Here is a 26,699-nt window from a genome sequence, read left to right as displayed (position 1 = left end):
AGCACACTGCCTACAGGGAGAACACTGGGCAGTATAGCACTGAGAGACTCACCAGTGCAGCCACTGCCTACAGGTGGCACTGGGCAGTATGGCACTGAGAGACTCACCAGTGCAGCCACCGCCTACAGGGGGAACACCGGGCAGTAAAGCACTGAGAGACTCACCAGTACAACCACAGCCTACAGAGGGGAATAATGGACAGTATCACACTGAGAGACTCACCAGTACAGCCACTGCCTACAGTGAGAACAGTGGGCAGTATAGCACTGAGAGACTCACCAGTGCAGCCACTGCCTACTGGGGGGACACAGGGCAGTATGGCACTGATAGATTCACTTGTGCAACACACTGCCCACAGGGGGAACAGGGGGCAGTATGGCACTGAGAGACTTACCAGTGCAGCCACTGCCTACAGAGGGGAACACTGGGCAGTATAGCACTGAAAGGCTCACCAGTGCAGCCACTGCCTACAGGGGGAACACTGGGCAGTATGGCACTGAGAAACTCACCAGTGCAGCAAACTACCTACAGGGGGAACACTGGGCAGTAAAGCACTGAGAGCCTCGCCAGTGCAACACACTGCCCACAGGGAGGGCACCGGGCAGTACGACACTGAGAGATTCACCAGTTCAGCCACTACCTACTGGAGGGCACAGGGCAGTATAGCACTGATGATTGTATGACATAATTTCGAAAGACAAAAATTCGACCTACAAAAATATCGCAACAAAAATATCGTGGTCAAGAATATCGACATCCTATCTACAACATGGTAAGTACAAAAATATCGCTAATTTAATATCGATGTCAAAAATATCGTAATTCCAAAATATTGTTTTTTTTTTAGTTTAAAAATATATGTAAAATAAACCAAATAATACTTATAAATCAAAGAAACATAATTAAATATATTGTATAATATGTAAAATGTATAATAAATATATATAATTAAATGAAACTTTAATGAAACATATATATATAATATATAATATATACACTTACTTAATAATTACTTTTAATAATAATTTCTGTAACATATAAATTATTAAATATTTATTTAAATTACCAATACATCTATACACATAAAACAATAACATTAATAAATATTAAATAATTACATATAGCAAATAATAATCAATAATTTTAATTTGAATAATTTTTATTATTAATTATATATTACAATAGCTAAAATATTACAAAACATATTTAATATCAGACACAATAAAACTACTAGTCCAACTTCAACAAAAACAACAGTAAGGAAAATGTTGGATAGCGTAGGGGTAACAATAACTATTCCAACTCCCGAGAGTGCAACAGTAGGGAAAACATTGGATAGCGTAGGGGTAAAAATTACTATTCCAACTCCAAAGAGTGCAACAGTAGGGAAAGCGTTGGATAGCGTAGGGGTAAAAATTACTATTCCAACTCCAGAGAGTGCAATAGTAGGGAAAGTGTTGGATAGCGTAATGGTAAAAATTACTATTCCCACTCCAGAGAGTGCAATAGTAGGGAAAGTGTTGGATAGCGTAAGGGTAAAAATTACTATTCCCACTCCAGACAGAGCAACAGTAGGGAAAACGTTGGATAGCGTAGGGGTACAAATAACTATTCCAACTCCAAAGAGTGCAACAGTAGGGAAAACGTTGGATAGCGTAGGGGTAAAAATTACTATTCCAACTCCAGAGAGTGCAATAGTAGGGAAAGTGTTGGATAGCGTAATGGTAAAATTTACTATTCCCACTCCAGAGAGTGCAATAGTAGGGAAAGTGTTGGATAGCGTAAGGGTAAAATTTACTATTCCCACTCCAGAGAGTGCAACAGTATAGAAAACGTTGGATAGCGTAGTGGTAAAAATAACTATTCCAACTCCAAAGAGTGCAACAGTAGGGAAAACGTTGGATAGCGTAGGGGTAAAAATTACTATTCCAACTCCAGAGAGTGCAATAGTAGGGAAAGTGTTGGATAGCGTAAGGGTAAAATTTACTATTCCCACTCCAGAGAATGCAATAGTAGGGAAAGTGTTGGATAGCGTAAGGGTAAAAATTACTATTCCAACTCCAGAGAGTGCAATAGTAGGGAAAGTGTTGGATAGCGTAAAGGTAAAATTCACTATTCCCACTCCAGACAGTGCAACAGTAGAGAAAAGGTTGGATAGCGTAGGGGTAAAAATTACTATTCCAACTCCAAAGAGTGCAACAGTAGGGAAAGCGCTGGATAGCGTAGGGGTAAAAATTACTATTCCAACTCCAGAGAGTGCAACAGTAGGGAAAGCGCTGGATAGCGTAGGGGTAAAAATTACTATTCCCACTCCAGATAGTAAAACAGTTGGGAAAGCACTAGATAGCATAGTGATTCTATGAACATTATGACCAATTCAATAATTTGTTATAAAAAAATTGCATGTTAACAATGTTTTAAAAAAATAATTATTATTAAATACCAATTATGTAAAATAAATATTTAAATAAATAAATTTAAATTACATCCCACACTATTCCCCCTTTAACACACAACACACTACACATACAAAATACACAATAGATTTAAATATCAATGTATCTCTTATTTACAATTAATAATACATTCTTTATAATTAATATAGTTATTAATTCACTAATTAATACATATTAACTACGAAATTACAAATATTCACCTATTAATTATTAATTAACAATACATTAATTAGCAATAACAACAAATAAAATACAATAATCAATTATTTATATTTACTATATTTAACTAACTAATAACAATTAATTAATAATAATTACAAATAAATAAAATATATCAATATTTATTTTATTTTAATTACATCCAACCCTATTCCCCTATAAACCCACAACCCACTACACATAAAAATTCACATAATTAATTTTAATTATCAATTAATCACTTAATAAAATTAAATCACCAATTAATTACTAATTAACAATTAATTAATTAACTATAACAATAAATAAATATTATTAATACACTAATTATAATTTATATAATTAACCAAATAATAAATTATTTTTACAATTAATTAAAAATTATTTAATCTATTAATCAAATTAATTACCAATTAATAATTGATTACCAATTAATTAATCATAAATACCAATTAAACAATACATATTAATTCATTAATTATAATTAAATTACTTCCCACCCTATTCCCCTATAAACCCACAACCCGCTCTGATACTAAAACGCTAAATTAAATGTAAAATAATTATAAATCTCTAAACATTTATTTTTAAATGTATTAAAATACATTACAATAATCTTTAACATACAAATAAAATACATATTAAATGACATTACACTAAATAAATATCGATATTATTGACATCGAAATTTTTACTTACGATATTACTTACATCGATATTAAGTACTTCGATATTATTAACTTCGATATTACTTACCTTGGGATCGATATTCTGTCCATCGATATTCTTGACTTCGATATTCTGTACCTACGATATTAAAAACACGATATTATTGTAGGTCGAAATTTAAAACTCGATATTTTGGCTAAACACCAGCACTGATAGACTCACCAGTGCAGCCACTGCCTACTGGGGGTACACTGGGCAGTAAAGCACTGAGAGACTCACCAGTGCAGCCACTGCCTACAGGGGGAACACTGGGCAGAATAGCACTTAGAGACTCACCAGTGCAGTCACTGCCTACAGGGGGGACACTGGGCAGTATGGCACTGAGAGACTCACCAGTGTAGCCACTGGCTACTGGTGGCACACTGGGCAGTAGAGCACTGAGAGACTCACCAGTGCATCAACCTACCTACTGGGGGAACACTGGGCAGTATAGCAATGAGAGACTCACCAGTGCATCAACCTACCTACTGGGGGAACACTGGGCAGTATGGCACTGAGAGACTCACCAGTGCAGCACACTACCTACTGGGGGTACACTGGGCACTGAGAGATGCAGCACTGCAATGCACTGCCTACTGGGGCACTCAAAGTGACTGAGTACTCTGTCCACCAAACAGATAGTCTGCCTGCCGCATTTAGAATTGTACGGACCATAAGTATTTAGGTGTCAGAGGTATCGTTCTCCGACTTCCCGATAGTCGGTTCGCAGACGTGTGGAAGCTCACATCACCCTTGTTGGAGCTGGATTACAAAGGTAGTGCTTTCTGACACATCCTGTTTCAAGCAGAGGGTCCCACATTGGTTTCATCAGGATAGTGGTGGCATTGTAGTGCATGTAGTGAGCCTCGACAAATGCCAGGCATGTGCATCAGTCACCGGATTCCTGCACGGTGTTGGTGGTGGGAGATATGACATTGAGTGCCGTGAGCAGTGTGGGTGCCAGGAGTGTGTGCTTGTTACCAGATTCCCTTTAAGAAGTGGTGATATTGTATTGCATGTAGTAAGCAGTGCCAGGTGACTTAATTGGGACCTGGATGCTGATTCCCTACAGGGTGGTTGTGATGTGGTACAGCGCCTTGTGGAAGTTTGGATGCCTTTGGTGAGTGATGGTGTTCAGATACCTTACACAGTGGTGGTGATGTGATATTGCATACTTGGAATAGTGGAGATGCCAGAAGTGGGTAATGGTTGCGGATTTCCTACATGGTGATGGTGATGTGGTACCACATCTTGTGGGAAGTGTGGATGCCAGTAGTGAGTGAGGGTGTTCTTTGAGGTTACTTCCACTCTAAAGAACAGGGCGGCGTGTTCCCTGTCACAGACCTAGGAGTCCTAGAGTCATTAGAAGGCACGCACTTACATAATACACGTGTCTTCCGCTCGCTAATTGAGTTTTCATTTATTTATCCCCCCGATCCGGACTGGACCTTGGAACGTGTTTCTCATGTCCGTCACGTAAATATCCTTCAAGTTTACTTGATACTCCGATACATCCAAACATACTTGTGACTTGTCTATCACGACACTTCTTTTACAAACAAAATGCACTTTTGATGTTCCATTGATGCCGCCGCCTTTGTTTTCTGTCTTGCTCTCTATGCTCACCGATGCCGCGATACAATTTTTCACCTCTACCTGACCTGTGTCACAAACTAGTTTATCCGTCTTCCTTACAACACTTATATGTACCTGTGAGACCGGCCTCGTGGCGTGGGCCCTCCCGACCAGCCAGTTACACTACAACCACGCCGAACCTCGTGGACACGGCCTTCCGGCTTCCGTGGACCAACATCCCGAGGGCCGACCAGATCCCCAACCCACATGCCTGACCGAGGGAGAGCGAAACCCCCCAACCCAGGCCAGACCGAGAGGCGCCGACCCTGTCACACCTCTGGTCTCTTCCCCGAGGGAGGTTTCGATCAACCACCAGGCCCCCGGCGAGCGGGCGCCTCGCCTGCTGGGCGTCTGGAGTCCCTCCCGGACACACCTGAACAGATCAAGGGGCCGAGCGCCAGGAAACCCCATGACACCGCCCCCAGGCACCAGACCCCTCTCCGCGAGGACACCGGACTTCAAAGAGGAGGGGGAGTATAACTAGGGGTGCTGAAGGGACGGGAGGAGAGAAGACCTGGACTGACGAGAGCCTGCGGACTTGGTCGCGGCTCGATCACTCCCCGAACAGAAGAACGCTACCCAAACCCCGAACCACCTGAGCCCTGCGGACGCTGTCGCGGCTCCCCGAACTCTGAACCATCTGAGCCCTGCTGACGCTGTCGCGGCTCCCTGAACTCTGAACCATCTGAGCCCTGCTGACGCTGTTGCGGCTCCCCGAACTCTGAACCATCTGAGCCCTGCTGACGCTGTCGCGGCTCCCCAAACTCTGAACCATCTGAGCCCTGCGGACGATGTCGCGGCTCCCCGAACTCTGAACCATCTGAGCCCTGCTGACGCTGTCGCGGCTCCCCGAACTCTGAACCATCTGAGCCCTGCTGACGCTGTCGCGGCTCCCCGAACTCTGAACCATCTGAGCCCTGCTGACGCCGTCGCGGCTCCCTGAACTAAGACCCTCCGGTGCCTGCTGAGTGACTCGCGGCCCGCCCCTCCAAGAAAATCGGCAGAGATCGCCGAGAGAAGCAACATCCCCTCAGCTCGAGGATTGAGAGCTGGGCGCCGGATACCTCGCAGAGACACTGATTGAAAGACTGTCCCGCTACCCCTTTTTCCCCCCCATCACAAGATCGCTGCCGCTTGTGGCATTAATTCTGCCCTGCCTGCCGGATCATAAAGATTCCTGATAACCATCAATAAAAGCATATTCTCTTACAACGAATTACTGTGTGGTGTCCCTCTATCCGAAGAAGAGAGTAAGCGCAGCGTGTGCGATCCTAGGTACGAGACCCTTCCAGGAAGGGCCTCCCTGCTCTTGCTCGGCCTAGCTCTGGGAAAGGTCGGCCTCAGGGTGGTCAGGAACACATTCCGCAGCCTCCCCGGGGAACGCCTTCCAACATTTGGTGGCAGGCGACGGGATCCGAGCCAACACCTAGAGATCGTACAGTAGACGGCGTACGCACTACCAAGAAGAATGGAAGGAGAAACTTCCCTAGGTGCCGCAGGCACCAACCCGAGCACGGCATTCCAAAAGGACCAGTTAGAATCTTATACGCACCGAGAACTGAAACAATTTTGCAAAGACTTTGGAATCGCTACCACCGGACTAAGCATGAAAGAGGACTTCCAGGGGGCATTAAAAACCTGGGTCGAGGCAGAAACTCCCCGGACACAAACAGAAGGAGAGCTTCCCAACGAGCCACGAAGCAACCCAGGGAGGAACGGCGCCCCCGAGAGGGGCCTATCCCCAGAGGAACTAGCGGACCGAGAAAGAGATCGCAACCACGAACTAGAACTAGCAAAATTAAAAATCGAAGGAGAGCTAAAACTGGCTGAGAAAAAACTGGCGGTGGAACAGTTACGCCTACAAGGAGAACTAGAGGAAAAGAAACGACAGAGAGAACACGACGAGAAAAAACTCCAACTAGAGCACGAACGTAGCCTAAAAGAAATCGAGCTCAAGGCTAGGAAGGAGGAGGGCCGACCCTCGGGAACACAACCCATCTCCTCCACCGTGGAACCAAAGGTCCACATCCCCAAAGATGTGGTGAAAGAATACTATAAGAACGATGATATTCAGCAATGGTTCAAGGCCTACGAAGTCGCCATGACCTCCCACCGAGTCCCGCAGAAAGACTGGGGGGCTGGGCTGTGGGGCCGGTTCCTGAGCGAGGGGAGAGATACCCTGCTGGACCTGCCCTCCACCGTGATGAACTCCTACAGTCACATGAAAGAGGCTCTAGTAGCCAGATATGGGCTCACCCCGGAAATGTACCGGCAACGGTTTAGAGACTGCAAAAAGATACCCGGTACCACCTGGGTGGAGTACGTAAACTTCTACAGCCGGGCCTTGGACGGATGGATCAAGGGCAGCAAGGTCTCCACCTTTGAGGAGCTGTTCGACCTAATCGCATGGGAACACTTGTCCGCTAATTGCTTCGTGGAGCTGCGCCAGCATCTCCTGGACAGCAAACTCACAGACCCTCGAAAACTGGCCGTCGAGGCTGACCGATGGGTGAACACCCGGGCCTCCTGGGGCCCCGTGGGAGACTACGGTCGCCACAGTCAGGGACCCCCCCCGCCAGAGGGGCGGAGGGAATCAAGGCCGGCAACGAGAGCTCCCGGGGGACCCCCGCTCAGTCCTCCCAGAGGACCGTCTCCGCACTTTCCAGCTCCACCTCCGGCCAGCACCGGGCCACCAGGGAGGCCGGGGCCCCGAGTGAGGATCACCTGTTTTCGCTGCCAACAGACCGGACACTATGCCAGCGACCCTCAGTGTCCCCAGTACCAGCGGTCCACCACAACAACCCCGCCGGCTCGACAGATGGCCTCCGTAGCCCTGGGGGAAGAGATAGAAGACGCCAAAGAATGGGAACCAGCCGCCATGGCCTTGGTCTCCCTAGGGGACCGGGAGATGGTCCCCGGAACGTCCCTGCCTGCCAACACGAAGAAGTACCGACAGCAGGTGACGGTCAATGGTCACCGCATCGAGGGCCTCCGGGACACAGGGGCGAGTGTCACGGCGGTTCATTGTCACCTGATCTCCGAGGATCAGATCCTGCCTGGTGCCTTTTGCCCCGTTATATCCTCAGACAATTCCGAGAGCCTCTGTCGGATGGCCCTAGTCCCTTTCGAATGGGGGGGAGTCACCGGCAAGTTAAAGGTGGCGGTCCGAACCTCCCAGCCCGTGGACTGCCTCCTGGGCAACGACCTTGAGAACTCCCCGTGGGGGCAAGTGGAACGAAGAGCCCACCTCGAGTTGATGGGCCTACCCGAGTGGGTATGCGCCACCACGCGCTCAATGACTCTCCGGGCGCCTCCCTCCGAGGGGGAAGAGCCCATGCCGCTAGACACCGCCACCACCCCCGAGATCCAGAATACACCACCAGAGGCCAACGACCCCCTTCTGGATGAGCCGACCGCTCCCGACGAAGGGTCAGTGCCTTCCGACCCCGAAACCCTGACCCACCTCGAGGACTTGCCAGAACTGGCCCAGTGGCCCTGCGAAGGGGGCCCCTCCCGTGATGAATTCTGCCAAGAACAATCCACCTGCCCGTCCCTCATCGGACCCCGACAACAGGCCAAGGCCCAAGCAGCAGGCGACCAGACTGGCACCCACTGGGTATACTGGGAGGACGGCCTCCTATAGAGCGAACAGAAGTCGGCCGAGTTGGGATCGGCTCGGGTACTAGTGATACCCCTACGCTTCCGAAGTCTCCTCCTTGGCCTGGACCATGATGTACCCCTGGCCGGACACTTTGTCCAAGATAAGACTTACCAACGGCTCGTCACCCACTTCTATTGGCCCAAGATGCGAGCGAATGTGGAGGCCCACTGCAAGTCCTGCCCCACATGCCAGGCCAGCGGAAAGAGTGGGGGCAAGCGCAAAGCCCCGCTACAGCCCTTCCCCGTCGTCAGTACCCCTTTTGAGCGGGTAGGAATCGACATTGTGGGACCGCTGGACCCCAAGACCGCCCAGGGCCACCGGTTCATCCTCGTCCTAGTGGATCATGCCACCCGTTACCCCGAAGCCATCCCTCTCCGCACCGTGACGGCCCCCGTGGTAGGCCGGGCCTTGATGGGGATCTTCTCCCGCATGGGGTTCCCCCGCGAAGTCGTGAGTGACCAGGGTACGAACTTTATCTCCCGATATATGAAGTCCCTCTGGCAGCAGTGCGGAGTATCGTACAAATTCACCACCCCGTACCACCCCCAAGGAAACGGACTAGTCGAGCGCTTTAACAAAACGCTGAAGGGAATGATCATGGGCCTCGAGGAACCCCTACGCCGGAGGTGGGACGTCCTCCTCCCATGTCTCCTGTTCGCCTACCGGGAGGTTCCCCAAAAATCCCTGGGATTCAGCCCATTCGAACTACTATATGGACACCCCGTCCGAGGACCCCTGAGCCTGGTCAAGGAGGGGTGGGAAACAACCCCCCGGGGACCCCTCCGGATGTGTTCCGGTACATCTTGGCGCTCCGCAACCAGACCCGAAAATTCAGGGAACTCGCAGAAGCGAACCTCGAGGCCAGTCAAGAAGAAATGAAGCGCTGGTATGACCAGAATGCTACGCTGGTCGAGTTTCAGCCGGGCCAACAAGTCTGGGTCATGGCCCCGGTGAGACCCTGCGCTCTCCAAGATAAATGGACTGGGCCCTTCAAGGTGGTCGAGCGGAAGAGCCAAGTCACATATCTCATCGATGTGCAGTCCCCGCGGAACCCCCTCCGGGTTCTCCACGTGAACCGCCTCAAACCTCACTTTGTACGGACCGAATTAAGTTTACTCCTGGCCACCGAAAATGGGGCCGAAGAAGACACCGAGCCCCTTCCAGACCCCCTAGGGGCGAAAGAAACCGATGGATCCGTGGAGGGAGTGAGACTGTCAACCGCCCTTACAGCCCAACAGACCGACGACTGCCGCCAACTACTAGGGCAGTTCGCGGATCTCTTCTCCCTGACCCCCGGGGTCACCAGCTGGTGTGTCCACGACGTGAACACCGGAGACAGCCCGCCAGTGAGACACCGGGCCTACCGGGTCCCTTATCGGGTCCGAACCTGCATCCAGACCGAGGTGGCGAAGATGTTAGACCTCGAGGTGATTGAACCCTCCGACAGCCCCTGGGCCAGCCCGGTAGTCCTGGCTCCGAAAGCGACTACCCCGGGTGTTGCCCCAGAACTGAGGTTTTGCGTGGACTACCGAGGCCTCAATGCGGTCACCCGAGCGGACGCTCACCCTATCCCCCGTGCCGACGAACTCATTGACCGCCTTGGGGCCGCTCGCTACCTCAGCACCTTCGACCTGACCAGTGGGTACTGGCAGATTGCCCTCACCGAGGGAGCCAAGGAGCGCTCTGCCTTCTCCACCCCGGATGGGCACTACCGCTTGAGGGTGATGCCATTTGGAATGAAGAATGCCCCGGCCACCTTCCAGCGGCTGGTGAACCGGGTCCTGTCCGGACTAGAGGGGTTCAGCGCAGCATACCTCTACGACATAGCGGTCTTCAGCTCCCAATGGACCGAGCACCTCCAGCATCTCCGTCAAGTCCTGCTGGCTCTGCGCCGAGCCGGCCTCACCGTCAAAGCTAGCAAATGTCAAATTGGGCACGGCTCCGTAACCTATCTGGGGCACCAGGTGGGAAGTGCGCAGGTCGCCCCCCTCCAGCCGAAGATCGACGCCATCTTGTCCTGGGAACCCCCTGCAACCCAAACAGAAGTCCGAGCCTTCCTGGGCCTCACCGGCTACTACCGAAGGTTTATTAAGAACTATGGCAGCATCGCAGGCCCTCTCACAGAACTAACCTCCAAGAAACACCCCAAGAAAGTACACTGGACTCCCTCCTGCCAGAAGGCGTTTGACACCCTAAAGGCCGCAATATGCGCGGCTCCAGTGCTCAAAGCACCCGACTACGCCCAGGAGTTTGTGGTCCAGACTAGGGGTGGGCGGAATTTGCGTAATTGCGTTTCGCAAATCTCCGCGAAACGGTAAAAAATCTCCGCGAACACTCAGAAATTCCGCGAACACGCGGAATTGCTTGTTCGCGATGCTTTTTTCCTGTTCGCAATTGCTGTTTGCGTGCTCGAGGAGAAATATCTCGCGAACATGCATTTTGAGAACGCGAACAAGCAAAAACTTCGCGAAATCGCGGAAAGCAGACTTTTGAGCAATTTTGCGTTCTCCGCGGAACGCGAAATTACGCAAATTCCGCAAATTCCGCGAGCGGGACAGAATTTGCCGCCCAGGCCTAGTCCAGACGGACGCCTCGGAACACGGCATCGGGGCAGTCCTCTCCCTGTTCGACGACAAGGGCATAGATCAGCCCATAGCCTTCATCAGCCGAAGGTTACTGCCCCGGGAACAGCGGTGGAGCACAATTGAACGAGAGACTTTCGCAGTAGTCTGGGCCCTCAAAAAGCTACGGCCCTACCTGTTCGGAACACACTTCCGAGTGCAAACAGATCATCGACCCCTGCGGTGGTTGATGCAAATGCGAGGGGAAAACCCCAAGTTGCTACGCTGGTCCATCTCTCTCCAGGGGATGGATTTCACTGTGGAACATCGCCCCGGGACGGACCACGCCAACGCGGACGGCCTGTCCCGATTCTTCCGCTTCAGCGAGGAGAACTCCCAAGTGGATGGGTAGTTCTCCCCGCCTTTCAGCTGGGGGGGGCACGTGTGAGACCGGCCTCGTGGCGTGGGTCCTCCCGACCAGCCAGTTACACTACAACCACGCCGAACCTCGTGGACACGGCCTTCCGGCTTCCGTGGACCAACATCCCGAGGGCCGACCATATCCCCAACCCGCATGCCTGACCGAGGGAGAGCGAAACCCCCAACCCAGGCTAGACCGAGAGGCGCCGACCCTGTCACACCTCTGGTCTCTTCCCCGAGGGAGGTTTCGATCGACCACCAGGCCCCCGGCGAGCGGGCGCCTCGCCTGCTGGGCATCTGGAGTCCCTCCCGGACACACCTGAACAGATCAAGGGGCCGAGCGCCAGGAAACCCCATGACACCGCCCCCAGGCACCAGACCCCTCTCCGCGAGGACTCCGGACTTCAAAGAGGAGGGGGAGTATAACTAGGGGTGCTGAAGGGACGGGAGGAGAGAAGACCTGGACTGACGAGAGCCTGCGGACTTGGTCGCGGCTCGATTACTCCCCGAACAGAAGAACGCTACCCAAACCCCGAACCACCTGAGCCCTGCGGACGCTGTCGCGGCTCCCCGAACTCTGAACCATCTGAGCCCTGCTGACGCTGTTGCGGCTCCCCGAACTCTGAACCATCTGAGCCCTGCTGACGCTGTCGCGGCTCCCCGAACTCTGAACCATCTGAGCCCTGCTGACGCTGTCGCGGCTCCCCGAACTCTGAACCATCTGAGCCCTGCGGACGCTGTCGCGGCTCCCCGAACTCTGAACCATCTGAGCCCTGCTGACGCTGTCACGGCTCCCCGAACTCTGAACCATCTGAGCCCTGCTGACGCTGTCGCGGCTCCCCGAACTCTGAACCATCTGAGCCCTGCTGACGCCGTCGCGGCTCCCTGAACTAAGACCCTCCGGTGCCTGCTGAGTGACTCGCGGCCCGCCCCTCCAAGAAAATCGGCAGAGATCGCCGAGAGAAGCAACATCCCCTCAGAGGATTGAGAGCTGGGCGCTGGATACCTCGCAGAGACACTGATTGAAAGACTGTCCCGCTACCCCTTTTTCCCCCCCATCACAAGATCGCTGCCGCTTGTGGCATTAATTCTGCCCTGCCTGCCGGATCATAAAGATCCCTGATAACCATCGATAAAAGCATATTCTCTGAAGAAGAGAGTAAGCGCAGCGTGTGCGATCCTAGGTACGAGACCCTTCCAGGAAGGGCCTCCCTGCTCTTGCTCGGCCTAGCTCTGGGAAAGGTGGGCCTCAGGGTGGTCAGGAACACATTCCGCAGCCTCCCCGGGGAACGCCTTCCAACAGTACCACTTTTTCTTCCTTGGTTCCACCACACCACACCTTATGCATACATATCTCCGGTTTATGTTCCATAAATTCAGAATCTATCACCTCACAATGGTTCCGATTCTGTGCCTGCTGCATATAGCACACCACTCAATGAATGAATCTTGTTTAATTGTGTATCTTGCTTCATATTGTTCTATAAAATACTCATAACTTGATTTGTACTTTATATCCATGATGATATTCTTCTTTACCATCTCCTAAATTTTAACCTTGGATTTGCCTTTAACCTTACTGTATGTCCCCACCATGTGATTTTGTACTCTTATGCCAATTAGGATACTTGCTTAAATTTGCTTCTTGCCTTATATTGTCTCTACTCTAATGTTTCATTTTTTAAGCTTTTATTTTTTCCCTTCTTTTATTCTTTCTTTTTCTATTCTACTCTATTTTATATAATTTGTATTTTGTATGCCTATATTCTGGTTTGCACTGCATTTCCATAATAATGCTCTCTTCTAACCTCCCCCGAATTTCTGTCCTTGACTCACCTTTTTTCATGATGTATTTCAACACTATGGGTTATCTCTTTACCAATCATTTTTTTGAATGTACAGCCCTGAGGAAGACCCAAGCCGGATGGCCGTGTAATGAGGCGAAACACGTGTTGGCTTCCGTTACTTCCTTGCCCACCAACACATTTTTCCTTTAATGAGTGACAACACCTATAAAAAAAACATTTGCACAATGAATCGAGCTTATTGGAATTATTCCTAAAATACTACGATTACATTTACTTGCCCTGACACCCACCTTGGAACTCGCTTAAATTAGGGGGCTAGGGGTATCCCCCTGTCAAGGATAAGAAACACAACAAATAATATAATACTTTGCTCATTATCCAACGGATAGTAAGGGATTGGGACCCATCACCCCTTAACCTACAGAACTCACCGAAAAAAGCATTTTAACACCTCATTAGGGGTAGCAAGCACTATATAAATGAAAACCGTTTTCCATCTTCTATCCCTCCGCTATCCTTCTCAATCCAAACAACTAACTAATATCCACCACTCAAATTACTTTCATATTTCACTATATTAATTCACCACTAATCCTTAATGGATTACCGAGTAGCGTGCTACTTGCTGAAAAAGCGCTTCAACTTCCCATCAGGGGTAACAAGTGCTATATATATATATATTCACTGAAAAAACCATAGGTTTCACACATGTTATAGTTAGCGGAAATTTTACTGATAAAAAACCAGTGAAATTGCCCCGTTATAGTTAGTGCTGGCAACTATAACTCACGCGACCGCAATCCTCTGCTGATGCTAATACTGTATTTAGACACTTATTTGCCCATGTCTTCTTCCATACATTTTTAGCTATACATATATTACAAATATTTTTTTTTCATAAAGACACATATGTCATCAGCAGAAGATTGCGGTCGCGTGAGTTATAGTTGCCAGCACTAACTATAACGGGGCAATTTCACTGGTTTTTTATCAGTAAAATTTCCGCTAACTATAACATGTGTGAAACCTATGGTTTTTTCAGTGAATTTGCAAGGTTTTTTAAATGCTAATTCCTAACTATAACGTGTGTGAAACCTATGGTTTTTTCAGTGAATTTGTACGGTTTTTTAAATGCTAAGTTACTTTACGCCATTCGAGGCGTGCGCGCCCACTTAACGCAGTTCGTTCCGTGCACGGTTTTTATCAACTTTAATAAGCCCTGTACATTTGGTGGCCTTCGGCCACCAAAAGCACAGGGGGTGGGGTCAATGTGGATAGTGTTTTTTTTATTTCGATTTTATAATTTCATGTTGCCAAAATTTAGTTTTTTTTACCTATTAATAAGCCCTGTACATTTGGTGGCCTACGGCCACCAAAAGCACAGGGGGTGGGGTAAGTGTGGATAGTGTTTTTTTTATTTCTTTTTTTTTACCGTACGCTTACGGTAAGCGTACGGTAAGCGTACTCGGCGAAATTGCCGAAAAAAAAATAAAACCGTTTTTGCTCTTGGGGGATGTTTGGGGACTCCCTCAACATGACTATGTGGGAGGGAGTTGTCAAAACAGCCCCGTAACATGTTTTTGGCCATCATGTTTGATAAACAACACTCAGTGCGAGAGACAAAATGGCGGACGCCGCTTCCTGGTTTCGGCCGATTCGAATGTTTACTAAGATCTAAGAGCCAATCAGAATCGCGCTCGCGCACGCCACCGTACGCTTACGGTAAGCGTACGGTAAGCGTACCGTAAGCGGGCTCAGATATATATATTGATTTAAAGGCTATTTTCTCAGAATCTACTGAACAGATTTACACCAAACCTACAAAAGGCACTTCCTTGACCTAGGGACTACCTCTCTGCCAAATTTCTAGTAATTCTGTTCAGCCGTTCGGGCTGTAGCTCGTTCTAAAGGTCCTATGGAAAAATGCATGGGAAAAACGCGTTTTGGGACCCCCCTTTTATCTCAGCCCCCGCTTGACGAATCCCCCCGAGACTTTCAGGGTAGGAGCGTAGCGTAGCGCCCCACCTATTTTGAGAAATTCGCGAGGATTCATTGACCGGCGCCAAAGTTATTCAAAATAGAATGTTGAGGTTTTCCTATGGAAAAGGGGTCCTAACTATAACTACCTACTGGCGACCGCCAGTAGGTAATATGCAAACCTCTGTCCCTCTTCTATCCCTCTGCTACCCTTCTCAATCCAAATAACCAACTAACATATCATCCGCCACTCAAATGACTTTCATATTTTACTATACTAATTCAACACTAATCCTTTAATGGGTTCCGGAGTAGCGTGCTACTCGCCAAAAAAAGCGCTTCAACATCCCATCAGGGGTAACAAGTGCTATATAAATGGAAACCTTTTTCCCTCTTCTATCCCTCCGCTATCCTTCTGAATCCAAATAACTGACTAACCTATCCACCACTCAAATTACTTTAATATTTCACTATACTAATTCATCACTAATCCTTCTTTGGCTCCGGAGTAGCGTGCTACTCGCCAAAAAAAGCGCTTCAGCATACCCATCAGGGGTAGCAAGCGCTATATAAATCGAAACCTTTTTCCCTCTTCTATCCCTCCGCTATCCTTCTGAATTCAAATAACTGACAAACCTATCCACCACTCAAATTACTTTAATATTTCACTATACTAATTCATCACTAATCCTTCTTGTGTTCCGGAGTAGCGTGCTACTCGCCGAAAAAGTGCTTCAATGCCTCGTCAGGAGTAGTAAGCACTATATAAATGCAATTACAATACACTACAGTGATTGTGGATTCCCTACAGGATGGTGGGGATGTGGTTTCATGCCTTTTGGGAAGTGTGGATGCCAGAAGTGAGTGATGGTGTTCAGATATCTTACACGGTGGTGGTGATGTGTATTGCATTCTTGGAGTAGTGCAGATGCCAGAAGGGGGCCATGGTTGTGGATTCCCTACATGGGTGGTGGTGATGGACCACACCTTGTGTAAGTGTGGATGCCATAAGTCAGTCATGGTGTTCAGATACCTTACACGGTGGTGGTGATGTGGTATTGCATATTTGGAGAAGTGCAGATGCCAGAAGTGGGCAATGGTTGCGGATTTTTACAGGGTGGTGGGGATGTGGTACCATGCCATCTGGGAAGTGTGGATGCCAGTAGTGAGGGATGGTGTTCAGATACCTTACACGGTGGTGGTGATGTGGTATTGTGTGCTGTGGGGTGTGTGGATGCCAGGAGTGGGCCATGGTTGCAGATTCCTTACACGGTGGTGGTGATGTGGTATTGTGTGCTGTGGGGTGTGTGGATGCCAGGGGTGGGCCATGGTTGCAGATTCCTTACAGAGTGGTGGTGATGTGGTACCACACCTTGTGGGAAGTGTGGATGCCAGAAGTGAGTGATGGTGTTCAGATATCTTACACGGTGGTGGTGATGTGATATTGCATTCTTGGAGTAGTGCAGATGCCAGAAGGGGGCCATGGTTGTGGATTCCCTACATGGGTGGTGGTGATGGACCACACCTTGTGTAAGTGTGGATGCCATAAGTCAGTCATGGTGTTCAGATACCTTACACGGTGGTGGTGATGTGGTATTGCACATTTGGAGAAGTGCAGATGCCAGAAGTGGGCAATGGTTGCAGGATTTTTACAGGGTGGTGGGGATGTGGTACCATGCCTTCTGGGAAGTGTGGATGCTAGTAGTGAGGGATGGTGTTCAGATACCTTACACGGTGGTGGTGATGTGGTATTGTGTGCTGTGGGGTGTGTGGATGCCAGGAGTGGGCCATGGTTGCAGATTCCTTACACGGTGGTGGTGATGTGGTATTGTGTGCTGTGGGGTGTGTGGATGCCAGGGGTGGGCCATGGTTGCAGATTCCTTACAGAGTGGTGGTGATGTGGTACCACACCTTGTGGGAAGTGTGGATGCCAGAAGTGAGTGATGGTGTTCAGATACCTTACACGGTGGTGGTGATGTGATATTGCATTCTTGGAGTAGTGCGGATGCCAGAAGTGGGCCATGGTTGCAGATTCCTCACACGGTGGTGGGGATGTGGTACCCTTCCTTATGTGCAACTATCACGAGCCACAGGTCAGCCAAGGTGTTGGGGTTTCCCACAGGATGGTGATGACGTAGCACCATGCCACGTGCGCCACACGCCAGTGACGCCCTTCTGCTTCCGGAGCAGGTGGCTCTAGTTCCAGGTGCACAGTGCACTAGGCGTTTCTCGGGTGGGCGAGGGCTCTCCAGGGGCCTGAACAGGCCCTTTGTCGGCGGGGCAGCCGGCCATGAATGGAGGCGGCTGCGCCGAGGCTTTGAGCGGGCCTGATCGGGTTGCCTCCGTCGCCTGGATGAACATCTTGCTAGTGTGGCCGGGACGGGGCGGGTGTATCAGGTGTGCAGCATCACTGGGGCCGCCATGCTGCTGGCAGAGGGGGGAGGAAGGCCCAGGGATGATTGTAAAGTGCGAGCCTTACCTGGAATGGGATCGGTTACACCTGCGGCTTCAGGCCCGGTGCGGGGGCAGAGGGCGCGGTCTGCACGCTTCTAAGGCCCAGGTATCAATGTCCGGGGCGGCACACGCCCAGCGCTGTCTGATGCTGACCCCGGGGCTCGGCTTACAGGGGACAAAGCGCCGAAGATCAGAGGGTTTGTGGACAGGAGCTGGGGAACAAACATCCTAGCTCCGGAGTCCAGCACAGGCAGTGCTCGTCCACAACAGGTGGCGACCCAGGCTGCGATGTTAGAGTCTGGTGCGCGCGCATCAAACCCTGCATACGGTGCCCTTTAAACCAGGGACTCTTTACAATATCTAGTGGGATAGCCATAGTCCTGGTTCAAACCCTGCATACGGTGCCCTTTAAACCAGGGACTCTTTACAATATCTAGTGGGATAGCTATAGTCCTGGTTCAAACCCTACATGACGCGCCCTTTAAACCAGGGACTCTTTACAATATCTAGTGGGATAGCCATAGTCCTGGTTCAAACCCTGCATACGGTGCCCTTTAAACCAGGGACTTTTTACAATATCTAGTGGGATAGCTATAGTCCTGGTTCAAACCCTACATGACGCGCCCTTTAAACCAGGGACTCTTTACAATATCTAGTGGGATAGCCATAGTCAAGGTTCAAACCCTGCTTCACGCGCCCTTTAAACCAGGGACTCTTTTACAATATCTAGTGGGATAGCTATAGTCCTGGTTCAAACCCTGCTGAATGTGCCCTTTGAACCAGGGACTCTTTTACAATATCTAGTGGGATAGCTATAGTCCTGGTTCAAACCGCGCATTACGTGCCCTTTGAACCAGGGTCTCTTTTACAATATCTAGTGGGATAGCTATAGTCCTGGTTCAAACCCTGCTGAACGTGCCCTTTAAACCAGGAACTCTTTACAATATCTAGTGGGATAGCTATAGTCCTGGTTCAAACCCTACATGACGCGCCCTTTAAACCAGGGACTCTTTACAATATCTAGTGGGATAGCTATAGTCCTGGTTCAAACCCTACATGACGCGCCCTTTAAACCAGGGACTCTTTACAATATCTAGTGGGAGATAGCTATAGTCCTGGTTCAAACCCTGCATGACGTGCCCTTTGAACCAGGGACTCTTTACAATATCTAGTGGGAAAGCTATAGTCAAGGTTCAAACCCTGCTTCACGCACCCTTTAAACCAGGGACCCTTTTACAACATCTAGTGGGATAGCTATAGACCTGGTTCAAACCCTGCATGACGTGCCCTTTGAACCAGGGACTCTTTACAATATCTAGTGGAATAGCTATAGTCCTGGTTCAAACCCTGCTGAACGTGCCCTTTAAACCAGGAACTCTTTACAATATCTAGTGGGATAGCTATAGTCCTGGTTCAAACCCTGCATGACGTGCCCTTTAAACTAGGGACTCTTTACAATATCTAGTGGGATAGCTATAGTCCTGGTTCAAACCCTACATGACTCTCCCTTTAAACCAGGGACTCTTTACAATATCTAGTGGGAGATAATGATAGTCCTGGTTCAAACCCTGCATGACGTGCCCTTTGAACCAAGGGCTCTTTACAATATCTAGTGGGATAGCCATAGTCAAGGTTCAAACCCTGCTTACCGCGCCCTTTAAACCAGGGACTCTTTTACAATATCTAGTGGGATAGCTATAGTCCTGGTTCAAACCCAGCATGACGTGCCCTTTAAACTAGGGACTCTTTTACAATATCTAGTGGGATAGCTATAGTCCTGGTTCAAACCATACATGACGCGCCCTTTAAACCAGGGACTCTTTACAATATCTAGTGGAAGATAGCTATAGTCCTGGTTCAAACCCTGCATGACGTGCCCTTTGAACCAGGGACTCTTTACAATATCAAGTGGGAAAGCTATAGTCAAGGTTCAAACCCTGCTTCACGCGCCCTTTAAACCAGGGACTCTTTTACAATATCTAGTGGGATAGCTATAGTCCTGGTTCAAACCCTGCATGACGTGCCCTTTGAACCAGGGACTCTTTACAATATCTAGTGGGATAGCTATAGTCCTGGTTCAAACCCTGCTGAACGTGGCCTTTAAACCAGGAACTCTTTACAATATCTAGTGGGATAGCTATAGTCCTGGTTCAAACCCTGCATGACGCACCCTTTAAACCAGGGACTCTTTACAATATCTAGTGTAATAGCTATAGTCCTGGTTCAAACCCTGCATGACGCACCCTTTAAACCAGGGACTCTTTACAATATCTAGTGTAATAGCTATAGTCCTGGTTCAAACCCTGCATGACGCGCCTTTTAAACCAGGGACTCTTTACAATATCTAGTGGGATAGCTATAGTCCTGGTTCAAACCCTACATGACGCGCCCTTTAAACCAGGGACTCTTTACAATATCTAGTGGGATAGCCATAGTCAAGGTTCAAACCCTGCTTCACGCGACCTTTAAACCAGGGACTCTTTTACAATATCTAGTGGGATAGCTATAGTCCTGGTTCAAACCCTGCTGAATGTGCCCTTTGAACCAGGGACTCTTTTACAATATCTAGTGGGATAGCTATAGTCCTGGTTCAAACCGTGAATTACGTGCCCTTTGAACCAGGGTCTCTTTTACAATATCTAGTGGGATAGCTATAGTCCTGGTTCAAACCCTGCTGAACGTGCCCTTTAAACCAGGAACTCTTTACAATATCTAGTGGGATAGCTATAGTCCTGGTTCAAACCCTACATGACGCGCCCTTTAAACCAGGGACTCTTTACAATATCTAGTGGGATAGCTATAGTCCTGGTTCAAACCCTACATGACGCGCCCTTTAAACCAGGGACTCTTTACAATATCTAGTGGGAGATAGCTATAGTCCTGGTTCAAACCCTGCATGACGTGCCCTTTGAACCAGGGACTCTTTACAATATCTAGTGGGAAAGCTATAGTCAAGGTTCAAACCCTGTTTCACGCGCCCTTTAAACCAGGGACTCTTTTACAACATCTAGTGGGATAGCTATAGACCTGGTTCAAACCCTGCATGACGTGCCCTTTTGACCAGGGACTCTTTACAATATCTAGTGGAATAGCTATAGTCCTGGTTCAAACCCTGCTGAACGTGCCCTTTAAACCAGGAACTCTTTACAATATCTAGTGGGATAGCTATAGTACTGGTTCAAACCCTGCATGACGTGCCCTTTAAACTAGGGACTCTTTACAATATCTAGTGGGATAGCTATAGTCCTGGTTCAAACCCTACATGACGCTCCCTTTAAACCAGGGACTCTTTACAATATCTAGTGGGAGATAATGATAGTCCTGGTTCAAACCCTGCATGACGTGCCCTTTGAACCAAGGGCTCTTTACAATATCTAGTGGGATAGCCATAGTCAAGGTTCAAACCCTGCTTACCGCGCCCTTTAAACCAGGGACTCTTTTACAATATCTAGTGGGATAGCTATAGTCCTGGTTCAAACCCAGCATGACGTGCCCTTTAAACTAGGGACTCTTTTACAATATCTAGTGGGATAGCTATAGTCCTGGTTCAAACCATACATGACGCGCCCTTTAAACCAGGGACTCTTTACAATATCTAGTGGAAGATAGCTATAGTCCTGGTTCAAACCCTGCATGACGTGCCCTTTGAACCAGGGACTCTTTACAATATCAAGTGGGAAAGCTATATTCAAGGTTCAAACCCTGCTTCACGCGCCCTTTAAACCAGGGACTCTTTTACAATATCTAGTGGGATAGCTATAGTCCTGGTTCAAACCCTGCATGACGTGCCCTTTGAACCAGGGACTCTTTACAATATCTAGTGGGATAGCTATAGTCCTGGTTCAAACCCTGCTGAACGTGGCCTTTAAACCAGGAACTCTTTACAATATCTAGTGGGATAGCTATAGTCCTGGTTCAAACCCTGCATGACGCACCCTTTAAACCAGGGACTCTTTACAATATCTAGTGTAATAGCTATAGTCCTGGTTCAAACCCTGCATGACGTGCCCTTTAAACCAGGGACTCTTTCACAATATCTAGTGGGATAGCCATAGTCAAGGTTCAAACCCTGCTTAACGCGCCCTTTAAACCAGGGACTCTTTTACAATATCTAGTGGGATAGCTATAGTCCTGGTTCAAACCCTGCATGACGTGCCCTTTAAACCAGGGACTCTTTTACAATATCTAGTGGGATAGCTATAGTCCTGGTTCAAGACCTGCTTAAGGTGCCCTTTAAACCAGGGACTCTTTTACAATATCTAGTGGCATAGCTATAGTCCTGGTTCAAACCCTGCATGAGGTGCCCTTTGAACCAGGGACTCTTTACAATATCTAGTGGGAGATAGCTACAGTCCTGGTTCAAACCCTGCATGACGTGCCCTTTGAACCAGGGACTCTTTACAATATCTAGTGGGATAGCTATAGTCCTGGTTCAAACCCTGCATGACGCACCCTTTAAACCAGGGACTCTTTACAATATCTAGTGTAATAGCTATAGTCCTGGTTCAAACCCTGCATGACGTGCCCTTTAAAACAGGGACTCTTTCACAATATCTAGTGGGATAGCTATAGTCCTGGTTCAAACCCTGCATGACGTGCCCTTTAAACCAGGGACTCTTTACAATATCTAGTGGGATAGCTATAGTCCTGGTTCAAACCCTAAATGACGCGCCCTTTAAACCAGGGACTCTTTACAATATCTAGTGGGAGATAACGATAGTCCTGGTTCAAACCCTGCATGACGTGCCCTTTGAACCAGGGACTCTTTACAATATCTAGTGGGATAGCCATAGTCAAGGTTCAAACCCTGCTTAACGCACCCTTTAAACCAGGGACTCTTTTACAATATCTAGTGGGATAGCTATAGTCCTGGTTCAAACCCTGCATGACGTGCCCTTTAAACCAGGGACTCTTTTACAATATCTAGTGGGATAGCTATAGTTCTGGTTCAAGCCCTGCTTAAGGTGCCCTTTAAACCAGGGACTCTTTTACAATATCTAGTGGGATAGCTATAGTCCTGGTTCAAACCCTGCGTGACGTGCCCTTTGAACCAGGGACTCTTTACAATATCTAGTGGGAGATAGCTACAGTCCTGGTTCAAACCCTGCATGACATGCCCTTTGAACCAGGGACTCTTTACAATATCTAGTGGGATAGCTATAGTCCTGGTTCAAACCCTGCATGACGTGCCCTTTAAACCAGGGACTCTTTACAATATCTAGTGGGATAGCTATAGTCCTGGTTCAAGCCCTGCTTAAGGTGCCCTTTAAACCAGGGACTCTTTTACAATATCTAGTGGGATAGCTATAGTCCTGGTTCAAACCCTGCATGACGTGCCCTTTGAACCAGGGACTCTTTACAATATCTAGTGGGATAGCTATAGTCCTGGTTCAAACCCTGCATGACGTGCCCTTTAAACCAGGGACTCTTTACAATATCTATTGGAATAGCTATAGTCCTGGTTCAAACCCTGCATGACGTGCCCTTTGAACCAGGGACTCTTTCACAATATCTAGTGGGATAGCTATAGTCCTGGTTCAAACCTTGCTTAACGTGCCCTTTGAACCAGGGACTTGTTACAATATCTCGTGGTATAGCTATAATCCTGGTTCAAACCCTGCATGACGTGCCCTTTGAACAAGGGATTTTTTTTACAATATCTAGTGGATAGCTTTAATCCTGGTTCAAACCCTGCATGACGTGCCCTTTGAACCAGGGACTCTTTCACACTATCTAGTGGGATAGCTATAGCCCCGGTTCAAACCCTGCATGATGTGCCCTTTGAACCAGGGACTCTTTTACAATATCTAGTGGGATAGCTATAGTCCTGGTTCAATCCCTGCTTAACGTGCCCTTTAAACCAGGGACTCTTTACAATATCTAGTGGAAGATAGCTATAGTCCTGGTTCAAACCCTGCTTAACGTGCCCTTTAAACCAGGGACTCTTTACAATATCTAGTGGGATAGCTATAGTCCCGGTTCAAACCCTGCATAACGTGCCCTTTGAACAAGGGATTTTTTATACAATATCTAGTGGGAGATAGCTATATTCCTGGGGAAGGCGCTTGGCCTCGTGAGGGCAATATTACAGTGCTGAAACATGTTGACAGAAAAGAAATGCAGGGTCTGTAGCTCGACCTTCTCTTTTTAAGGTCGAGCCTACCAGTCTGGTGGCAAAAGAGCTATTGTGGGCTTAGTAAGAACTCACAGAGACTTGCATCCAACTCATTGCTTACCATGGCTGTCTTTATTTTCCCTCTCATTGGCTTGCTTCTTGTTCCATTGCTTTCCTTCTTCATTGTGTGTTTCTCCCTCCCCAACCATAGACTCTTAAGCAAACTCTTTGAAGGCTGACCTGTCTTACCACGGCTTACTTTTAGGGATTTACTTTTTCTTTGTCGTAAGCACTCCATGAGAGTGCATGTGTTTTCCAACTCTCCCCCTTTGGTGTTTCTCTCCCCCTTCCCTGCAAGTACCCAGTGGCAGCCAATACAAATAAAAAGTGGTGGGACGGGCGGAGGGAATGTGGGGGGAGCACGGGAGGAGAGTGTGGGGCTAAAAATAAATACATAAAAACGTACCTGATGCTTCCGGGCGTCTCGCGCTTCGGTGCACTTCTGCTCTCCTGCTCCCAGCAGTCCCTGGGACACAGCAGTGACTCCCCAGGGACACAGCAGTGACTCCCCATCCAATCCAAACGCTTCTCCCATGCCATACCTAGCATGAGAGCATGGTGAGGATTGGCATGAGCGGGCTGGGTTGATGCTTGCTCAGGCACAGGGAGTCTGTGCTGTTTCTCCACCCGGCTGTGGAAGAACGCTGGGTTGGAGAAGCCTTAGTGTGCATGTTTGTTTATGCGGCCAAACCGACATGCACACTTGTAGCAGTGCATACAACTCCTCCCTGCGGCAATCAAGATGGCCTGGTCCGCCTCGCCCACCCTTGAACCGCGTGCCGGGCATAACAAAGAAAATTAAAATGTTGATAAAGTGTTTTATTATCATTTTCTTTTTCCTTTATTCCTTGCTCAGGAAGCAGTGGGGGGGCGTCCTCCGCCTTGGAAGTGCCCGGTTGCACCAGTAACAATCTCTCTTAGCTCACCCACTCGCACTTTAATTTAGGCCTCACAGTTTAAGGGGAGCGCAAATGTCGACATAAGGAACGTACCCCTGTTCAAACCAGGGTACCCACAACCAGGAGGCTGAACAACCAGTGGACGGTGGAGCTCTGAGAAGGAACGTACCCCTGTTCCAACTAGGGTACCCACAACCAGGAGGCTGAACGACCAGTGGACGGTGGAGCTCTGAGAAAGAACATACCCCTGTTCAAACTAGGGTACCCACAACCAGGAGGCTGAACAACCAGTGGACGGTGGTGCTCTGAGAAGGAACGTACCCCGGTTCAAACTAGGGTACCCACAACCAGGAGGCTGAACAACCAGTGGACGGTGGTGCTCTGAGAAGGTACGTACCCCTGTTCAAACTAGGGTACCCACAACCAGGAGGCTGAACAACCAGTGGACGGTGGTGCTCTGAGAAGGAACGTACTGTTGAAAATTGAAACAGCGATGTGATTAAGCATTCACTAAAGACATGAATTCCCCTTTAGGACCGAGTTTCTTCCCTTATGTTGACTAATGTTTGGACTCCATTTTGTGTTGTTGTGTCTCCACGTGCTTTGCACGAGAAGAGTCCTACCTTTCCATTAGTTGCTCTCGTTATCTGCCTAGTAACAGTCTATAAATAGCTCTTTTGTCCGTCTGGCGCATGCCCAGACTTGACCACATCTGTTATCAGTTAGTCCTTGCTTGACCATGTTTTCGCGGGCTCAAGGAGTGTGTTAACTCCGCCCATATATTGATTCTGTATCGAACATGACCATAAAAGGTAATGAATGTTGCTTCATTTTGTATCCACCCACTTATGAGCCCCTCTGTTGAGTATAAAAGGGGACCGTGTACGCAAGTTCTTTGTGCTACTCTATGCAATACTGAAGAGTGTTGTATAGGTTGTAGGACCACCCTTAAGGGTTAATAAACTTTGTCTTTGTACTTTGCAGTTTCCGTGCCAACTTCCTTGTAGCTTCCATTACAGGAGAGCGAACCCTTGTATCCTGCGGGCCTAGCTGGGGCCTGTATTCATCAATTGGCGCCCGTCACGTGGGGCTCATCGGCGACTCGGATGCTCGAAGGACTGGTCGTGACGAAGGTGAGGAATTTGACCGGGGATGTGATCACTGCCAAAGGCATTTTAGTCCTGGCATCCCGAGGTTTTCTTCCTTCCCTTCCGAACTGACCATCTGGGTGGCGCCGGTCCTCGACTGAGACCTCTTCTGTCGGTTTTGCCGTGACAGCCGTTTGGGCGAATTTTGGAGCTTGGCAGTTGGAATCTGGACACTCTTGATTGGTAAGAACCGTTGTACGGTACTTGCTCCGAGTTTTTGACGCCTGGGTTGGCCATTTGAGTTTGATTTGTGATGACCGGTCATATCTTGTATTGATTACTGTGAGAATATATGCGTTGCAACACATATAGGCAGGTAATGTGGAGATATTTCTCCGGAGCTGTGTAAATTTGAACGGCGCAAAGTTTAAGTGCCATTTTTTGATAATACTGCATATTTTGCATTATTTTTGAGCATGCCTGCTTTTAGCGCACTCCGTAAGTGGTGCTGCTGCTTTGGAAACCGGTTAAACCTCGAGGAATCTGCTCCAGCTCCCCCAGAGGGGACTCCTAATAGGGATATGTATGTGAAGCATGGTCTTTCTTCTATAATGTACAGCACAGTATGGAGGAAATACACCAAAAAGGATCCTGAGTTG

Source organism: Triturus cristatus, chromosome 10 (assembly GCF_964204655.1).
Source record: "Triturus cristatus chromosome 10, aTriCri1.1, whole genome shotgun sequence".
In the NCBI taxonomy this organism is placed as follows: domain Eukaryota; kingdom Metazoa; phylum Chordata; class Amphibia; order Caudata; family Salamandridae; genus Triturus; species Triturus cristatus.
Note: the sequence above shows the minus strand (reverse complement) of the source record.